The following is an 8,424-nucleotide window of genomic DNA, read 5'->3' as shown; positions in this document are numbered from 1 at the left end:
ATATTCCCTTTTCTGAGTATCTGCTCTATGGGGCCTTTTGTTCAAAGTTCTAATTTTAATAGTTCCAACTTCTTCTCTTTATTTTCCTAACACTAGTGGTGGTAGATGCTTCCTGCAGTTGCTAGTTTCATGACACCTTATTGTTTAAAAAAAAAATTTTTTTTTTAACATTTATTCACTTTTGAGAGACAGAGAGAGACAGAGCATGAGCAGGGGAGGGACAGAGAGGCAGGGAGACACAGAATCAGAAGCAGGCTTCAGGCTCTGAGCTGTCAGCACTGAGCCTGACGTGGGGCTTGAACCCACAAACTGTGAGACCACGACCTGAACCGAAGTCAGACACTTAACTGACTGAGCCACTCAGGTGCCCCATGATACCTTATTGTTCTTTTAATTTTTTTGTTTTCAGTTCTCCAGTTAAGAAAAATCTATTACTGGGGCTCCTGGGTGGCTCAGTCAGTTGAGCATCCAACTTCGGCTCAGGTCATGATTACGCAGTCTGTGAGTTCGAGCCCTGCATCGGGCTCTGTGCTGACAGCTCAGAGCCTGGAGCCTGCTTCAGATTCTGTGTCTCCCTCTTTCTCTGCCCCTCCCCCACTCATTCTCTGTCTCTCTCTCTGTCAAAAATAAACATTAAAAAAAATTAAAAAAAAGAAAAATCTATTACCTCATTTAATTCTTTATATTAAACCCTTTCTGTTAAAATAACATAAGTAATATTTTTTTTTGTCTCCTAACAAAGATCAGTATATGAAAACAGTAGAGGCATACTTGCTTTATTGTGATTTGCAGTCATTGCTTATTCTTTTTCTTTTTAAGGATTGAGAGTTTGTGGCAATCCTACATTAGGCAAGTTTGTCAGTGTCATTTTTCCAACAGGATTTGTTTACTTTGTATCACATTTGGGTAATTCTCCCAATATTTCAAACTTAAATTATTAAGCTTGTTGTGGCAAACTGTGATTAGTGATCATTAATGTTACTGTTGTAATAAAATTAGGCCAGGGGTGCCTGGATGGCCCAGTTGGTTAAGCATCTGACTCTTGATTTCAGCTCAGGTTATGATCTCATGGTTGTGAGATCAAGCCAATGAGTTGGGTTCTGTACTGAGCATGGAGCCTGCTTACGATTCATTCTCTCCCTCCCCCTTTCTCCCTACCCAACTTGCATGCTCTCTCTCAAAAAAAAAAAAAGTAGGCCAGTTAATAGTCCTATAATGGCTTGTAAGTGTTCAAATAAAAGGTAGAGTCACGTGTCTCTCATTTTAACTTGAAAGCTAGAAATGATTCAGCTTAGTGAGGAAGGCATGTTGAAAGCGAAGATGGGCTTAAAACTAGGCCTCTTGTACCAGTTAGCCAAGTTGTGAATGCAAAGAAAACGTTCTTGAAGGAAATTAAAAGTACTACTCCAGTAAACACATAAACACATGAATGATAAGAAAGTGAAGTAGCCTTATTGCTGATATGGAGAAAGTTTGAGTGGTCTGGATAGAAGATCAAAACAGCCACAACATTCCCTGAAAGCCAAAGGCTAATCCAGAGTAAGTCCCTAACTCTCTTCAATTCTATGAAGGCTGAGAAGGGTGAGAAAGCTGCAGAAAAAAAGTATGAAGCTAGTAGAGGTTGGTTCATGAAGTTCAAGGAGAGAAGCTTTCTCCATAACATAAAAATGTGAAGTGAATCAGCAAGTGCTGATGTGGAAGCAGCAGCAAGTTATGCAGAAAATCTAGCTAAGGTAACTCATGGAGGTACCTACACTTAAACAACAAATTTTCAGTATCAGTGAAACAGACCTCTATTGGAAGAGGATGCCATCTAGGGCTGTCATAGCCAGAGAGGAGATGCCTGGCTTCAAGGCTTCAAAGGACAGGCTGACTCTTGTTAGGGACTAATGTAGGCGGTGGCTTTAAATTGAAGCCAGAGCTTATTTACCATTCCAAAAATCCCAGGGTCCTTAAGAATTATGCTAAATCTTCTCTGCCTTTGATCTAAAAATGGAATGACAAAGCCAGAATGACGGCTCATTTGTTTATAACATGGTTTACTGATTATTTGAAGCCCACTGTTGAGACCTACTTCTCAGAAAAAAAGAAGCCTTTCAAAATCATTCTGCTCATTGACAATGCACCTCATCACCCAGAAGCTCTGGTGGAAATGTACGATGAGATTCATGTTGTTTTCAGGCCTGTTAACAGAACATCCAACCTGTACTCCACAGATCAAGTAGTGATGTAAACTTTCAGGTCTTATTATTTAAAAAATACATTTTGTAAGGCTATACCTGCCATAGGTAGTGATTCCTCTGATTGATCTAAAAAAGTAAATGGAAAACCTCTGCAATGGAATCACCATTCTAGACGCTATTAAGGACATTTTCAATTCATGAGAGGAAGTCAAAATATCAAAAGAAACAAGAGCTTGTAAGAGGTTGAATGTGACTTTCATTGATGACTTTGACAGGTTTGATATCTCAGTGAAGGAAGTAAGTGCAGATGTGGTGCAAACAGCAGGAGGACTAGAATTAGAAGTGGAGCCTGAGTGTTTCGAAGAGACACATGTACCCCAATGTTTATAGCAGCACTATCAACAATACCCAAAGTATGGAAAGAGCCCAAATGTCCATTGATGGATGACTGGATAAAGAAGATGTGGTGTATATATACAATGGAGTATTACTTGGCAATCAAAAAGAATGAAATCTTGCCATTTGCAACTACGTGGATGGAACTAAAGGGTATTATGCTAAGTGAAATTAGTCAGAGAAAGACAAATATCATATGACTTCACTCATATGAGGACTTTAAGATACAAAACAGAGAACATAAGGGAAGGGAAGAAAAAATAATATAAAAACAGGAAAGGGGACAAAACATAAGAGACTCTTAAATATAGAGAACAAATGGAGGGTTGCTGGAGGGGTTGTGGGAGGGGGAGATGGGTTAAATGGGTAAGGGGCTTAAGGTATCTACTGAAATCATTGTTGCACCATGTACTAACTGACTTGGATGTAAATTATAAAAAATAAATTATTGAAAACAAACAAACAAAAAAAGTGTAGCCTGAAGATGTGACTGACTTGCTGCAATTTCATGATAAAACTTGAATGGATTAGGAGTTGCTTTTTATGGATGAACAAAGAAAGTCCTTTCTTGGTGGAATGTACTCCTGGTGAAGTTGCTGTGCAGATTGTTGAAATGACAACAAAGGATGCAGAATATTATATAAACTTAATTGATAAAAGAGTGGCAGTGTTTTGGAGGACTGACTCCTAATTTTTAAAGAAGTTCTACTGTGGGTAAAATACTATCAAATAGTATCACATGGCACATCTTTTATATATATATATATATATATATATATATATATATATGAGTTATATATATATATATAAAAGAGTTATATATATTTTTATATATACATATAAACATTTATATAAAAATATATAAAAGAGTTGATCAATGCAGCAGACTTCATTGATGTCTTTAAGAAATTGCCACAGAGTGGCTGCACCAGTTTGCATTCCCACCAACAGTGTAAGAGGGTTCCTGTTTCTCCACATCCTCTCCAGCATCTATAGTCTCCTGATTTGTTCATTTTGGCCACTCTGACTGGCGTGAGGTGATATCTGAGAGTGGTTTTGATTTGTATTTAACATTGTGGAGGTTCCTCAAAAAATTAAAAATAGACCTACCCTATGACCCAGCAGTAGCACTGCTAGTAATTTACCCAAGGGATACAGGAGTACTGATGCATAGGGGCATTTGTACTCCAATGTTTACAGCAGCACTCTCAACAATAGCCAAATTATGGAAAGAGCCTAAATGTCCATCAGCTGATGAATGGATAAAGAAATTGTGGTTTATATACACAATGGAATACTACACAATGGAGAAAGAACAAAATATGGCCCTTCGTAGCAACGTGGACGGAACTGGAGAGTGTGATGCTAAGTGAAATAAGCCATACAGAGAAAGACAGATACCATGTTTTCACTCTTATGTGGATCCTGAGAAACTTAACAGAAACCCATGGGGGAGGGGAAGAAAAAAAAAAAAAGAGAGGTTAGAGTGGGAGAGAGCCAAAGCATAAGAGACGCTTAAAAAATGAGAACAAACTGAGGGCTGATGGGGGGTGGGAGGGAGGGGAGGGGAGGGTGGGTGATGGGTATTGAAGAGGGCATCTTTTGGGATGAACACTGGGTGTTGTATGGAAACCAATTTGACAAAAAATTTCATATATTAAAAAAAAAAAAAAAAGTTGCCACAGCCACCCTAGCCTTCAGCAACCACTACTCTGATCAGTCATCAGCCATCAGCATCCAGGCAGGAATCTCCACCAGCAAAAAGATTACAACTTGCTGAAATCTCAGTTGAAGTTTAACATTTCTTACCCATAAAGTATCCTTAAATTAAGGTATGTGCATTGTTTTATTTTAGACATAATGATATTTCATGCTTATTAGACTAAAGTATAGTATAAACATTTATATGTGCTGAGAAACCAAAAAATTCATTTGACTCACTTTATTGTGTTATTCACTTTATTGCAATCGTCTGAACCAAACTTGCAACATGTGCAAAGTATGCCTGTACTATATTCACTGATTTTAACAGAGTAGACTTCTTTAAAAATTCAGAAACCTTAATTGACCAGTCTTTGTGAATTTATGTTCCTCATAAACCATTTGATATTATCTGTACATGCATCTTTCTTTTGTTAGTGATTTGGAGACATGTGCTTTTCATTATCACCCTGTTTCCAAGCAAAAGAAATTTTAATTGATACTGTTGGTCTGAAGTCTGTTCTGTTTAACCTTTCAGATTTTCCAAATGAAATAATTCTAAATGAACTGAATTAGAGTTGGCCATATGCTGACTTAGATCAAGCAAGAAACACATTATCTAACATTGCTGAACTTTGTTTTTGATCTTTTAGAACAAATAGAATAAAACAACGTATAAATTGCTTCTGAGAAGTCAGGCTAACTGAACTCTGTTGTTTGAAACTCCAGAACAAAGTTTTCATATACTATATTTGCTTTACCTTAGTCAGCATTGTTAAAAAAAAAAAACAAAAAAAAACAAAAAAAAACCCCCAAACAACAATAACAACAAAAACAAGAGAACCAAAGCCTACATGGTGATAAGTATACAAACCAGGCCCACAGGATGGCAGTAGTGGAACCCATGACTGTGGCTGACTCCTAGTTCACCCCATAACATAGATGATGGCAGTTAAGACTATTCCAGTCTCCTCATCACTGTTGGGCTGAGGCTTCAAAATTCTCATTTTGAGTTGGGTAGGAGCTTTCAAAGACTCCATCCGTAAGGGTCCAGGAAGGTATATGATTGCAATTATTTTTTTCCTACTCTGTGGGTTGTCTTTTCATTCTCTTGATAGTATCCTTTGTTATACAGAAGTTTTAATTTTGGTGAAATCCAATTTATGTAGCTTTTCTTTTGTTGTCTGGTGTCTAAAGCCAGGTTTTGAAGCTGGGTTGGCTTATTCTAAAACTCAGACCGCCACTCAAATCCCATTTTCAAGTATAGGAGGGGATTTGGCAGTATATGTTTATATTGACAGAAAAAATTCGGTACATTTTATTAATATAATTACCTTGACTTAAATAAAAGGAAAACTTCCACATGTTCAGGTGGGTTCTTTCAACTTCTTTTTCATTATAAAGGACATTTGCTTGTGACTTGGCCTATTATAATATATGCAAGAATGAGAATCTAACCATGCTCTTACTTAGTTCAATTAGCCCCACCAAACTCTGTCAGCCAATTGGGAATTGCGAACATCTGCTAATAGAAGAAATCTTGAAAACCAATGGTTTAAAGAAGATAAGAGCTTGCTTTCTTCTCGCGTGGTATGAAGGCTGTAATTAGCCAGTCTTGGACTGGATGTGTGACTCCATGATTTCATCAGCAACCTTCTTGTTTCTCTGTATTGATTTGTAGCTTCATTTTTAAGATCATTCCATGATCAGGGTGCCTGGCTGGCTCAGTTAGTTGGTAGAGCATGTGGCTCTTGATGTGGTTGTGAGTTTGAACCCTGCACTGGGTGTAGAGAATACTTAAAAAAAAAAAAAAATCATTCCATGACCACAAAGGGGCTCTAGCTATTAAATCTGAATTGTAGAAGGATTAAAGGGTAAAAGAAAAGATGCATGCCTTCTAGATGAGTCAGGGCTGCTTAATGAACTTTTCTAGAAGCCACACCCAATGACCTGTGTTTATATACCACAGACCATATTAGCAAGGGATTCTGGGAGATTTGGGACAGTAATTAATTTTTAGCCAAGCTTACTGCTGTTGTTACGGACATTTTCTGGTGCTTTGTATAAAATTTGATTCCCAAATTATTATTTATATGCTTTTTATTTATTTATTTATTTATTTATTTATTCATTTATTTACATGAAAGGATATTTGATAGCTTTCTGGAAGCCTCTCACCAAACAAGGTTATTTCTTTCAGCCATTTGTGATAAGCCTCAAATAACATGTCTGAAAATAATAGTGCAGTCTATTTTCTGCTACGTCACCCCAACAATACAGTGGTTCCCTTGTAAGAAAGGGAGAATCAATAGTGGATAGGCAATTAGCAGGATTTTTTTTTAATACCTCCTGGACACAGATTAATGTCATTTCAGCTTTCCTGTTCATTTCTCTGGCCTCATTGCAAGAACATTACTTCCCTTCTCTTTTGTTATCAAATTGTCATTTTCTAATCAATTTCTACATTTTAGACTACAATGCACAATAGACAGGTTGTTCTTAAAATCAATTTTCTTTATTTTTTTCCCCAGTTGAAATGATATGTAGGTCACTCAATTCTTTTTTTGTTTTCCCTTTATCTTTAATCATTCCTAAATCGATCCTGAATTCTCTAGGTTGGTCAACTAAATGCAGGTTGATGAGGTTCTCATGTGCCCAAAATGTAAAGTCTATAAGAATTCCAACTCAGTGTAAAAAAGTAAGAATAGTGAATTTCAAGAATAGAATTACCTCTTTATTTTAAATATCCGTTAAGTCTCAGAAAGCAGACATTTCTTTTTATCCTTTCAAGTTTGGCAGAAGTCTAAACAGTGGCTCAAAAAAGGCTCGTTTTCCTCTTCCTCAGCACTCTGTCCAGTTCACTGTTCCTATTCATTTGCACTAATACACTCAGGTCAGTTCTAATATGAAAAGTTCTAGTCCTGGGCAAGAATGACACAAGTACCCTACTCAGAAGGTTTTGGTCATAGCATCAAACTCCACTCTTTATATGGTTGGTACCCTGTGACTGTTCCTTTACATCTGGAGCAAATACTTTGCTTACCAGATTCCTAGAAAGAGCTCTTAGACCATTACTTTTCTGTCTTATATACTGAGTTACTGTCTTTCATTGTCTGACTTGAATTTCTGCCTTTGTTTCTTTGAACTCATTGTGCTCAATTCTTACTATCTGATTTTCTTTTTTTTAAAATTTTTTTTTTAAATTCAAGTTAACATAAAGTGTAGTATTGATTTCAGGAGTAGAACCCAGTGATTCATCACTTTCATATAACACCCAGTGCTCATCCCAACCAGTGCCCTTTTAATGCCCATCACCCATTTATCCCGTCCTCCAACCCACCTTGCCTCCAGCAACCTTCAGTTTGTTCTCTGTATTTAAGAGTCTTTTATGGTTTGGCTCCCTCTCTGTTTTTATGTTATTTTCCTTCCCTTCCCCTGTGTTCATTTCTTTTCTTTCTTAAAGTCCACATATGAGTGAAATCATATATTTGTCTTTCTCTGACTGACTTATTTTGCTTAGCCTAGTGCATTCTAATTCTATCCACATTGTGGCAAATGTCAAGATTTCATTCTTTCTGATTGCCGAGTAGTATTCCAGTGTGTGTGTGTGTGTGTGTGTGTGTGTGTGTGTGCGCACATATGCCATATCTTCTTTATCCATTCATCAGTCAATGGACATATGGGCCCTTTCCATAATTTGGCTATTGTTTATAGTGTTGCTTTAAACAATGGGGCACATGTGCCCCTTCAAATCAGCATTTTTGTATCCTTTGGATAAATACCTAGTAGTGCAATTGCTGGGTCATAGGGTAATTTTATTTTTAATTTTTTGAGGAATCTCCATACTGTTTTCCAGAGTGGCTGCACCAGTTTGCATTCCCGACAACAGTGCAAAAGGGTTCCCCTTTCTCTGCATCCTCACCAACTTCTGTCATTTCCTGTGTTGTTAATTTTAGTCATTCTGACTGATGTGAGGTGGTACCTCATGGTGGTTTTGATTTGTATTTCCCTGATGATGAGTGATGTTGAGCATCTTTTCATGTGTCTGTTAGCCATCTGGATGTCGTCTTTGGAGAAATGTCTATTCATGTTTTCCACCCATATATTCATTGGGTTATTTGAGGGTTTTTTTGGGGTGTGGAGT

General features: G+C 37.2%; 1 pseudogene; it reads left to right on the top strand.

Annotated features, from left to right (window-relative positions):
- The first annotated feature begins 669 nt into the window (after positions 1-669).
- LOC125923080 (tigger transposable element-derived protein 1-like) lies at positions 670-4,431 on the top strand (annotated as a pseudogene).
- The last annotated feature ends 3,993 nt before the right edge of the window (positions 4,432-8,424 follow it).

Source organism: Panthera uncia, chromosome B1, assembly GCF_023721935.1.
Source record: "Panthera uncia isolate 11264 chromosome B1, Puncia_PCG_1.0, whole genome shotgun sequence".
Taxonomy (NCBI): domain Eukaryota; kingdom Metazoa; phylum Chordata; class Mammalia; order Carnivora; family Felidae; genus Panthera; species Panthera uncia.
Note: the sequence above shows the minus strand (reverse complement) of the source record. Positions and strands in the feature narration are given on the sequence as shown.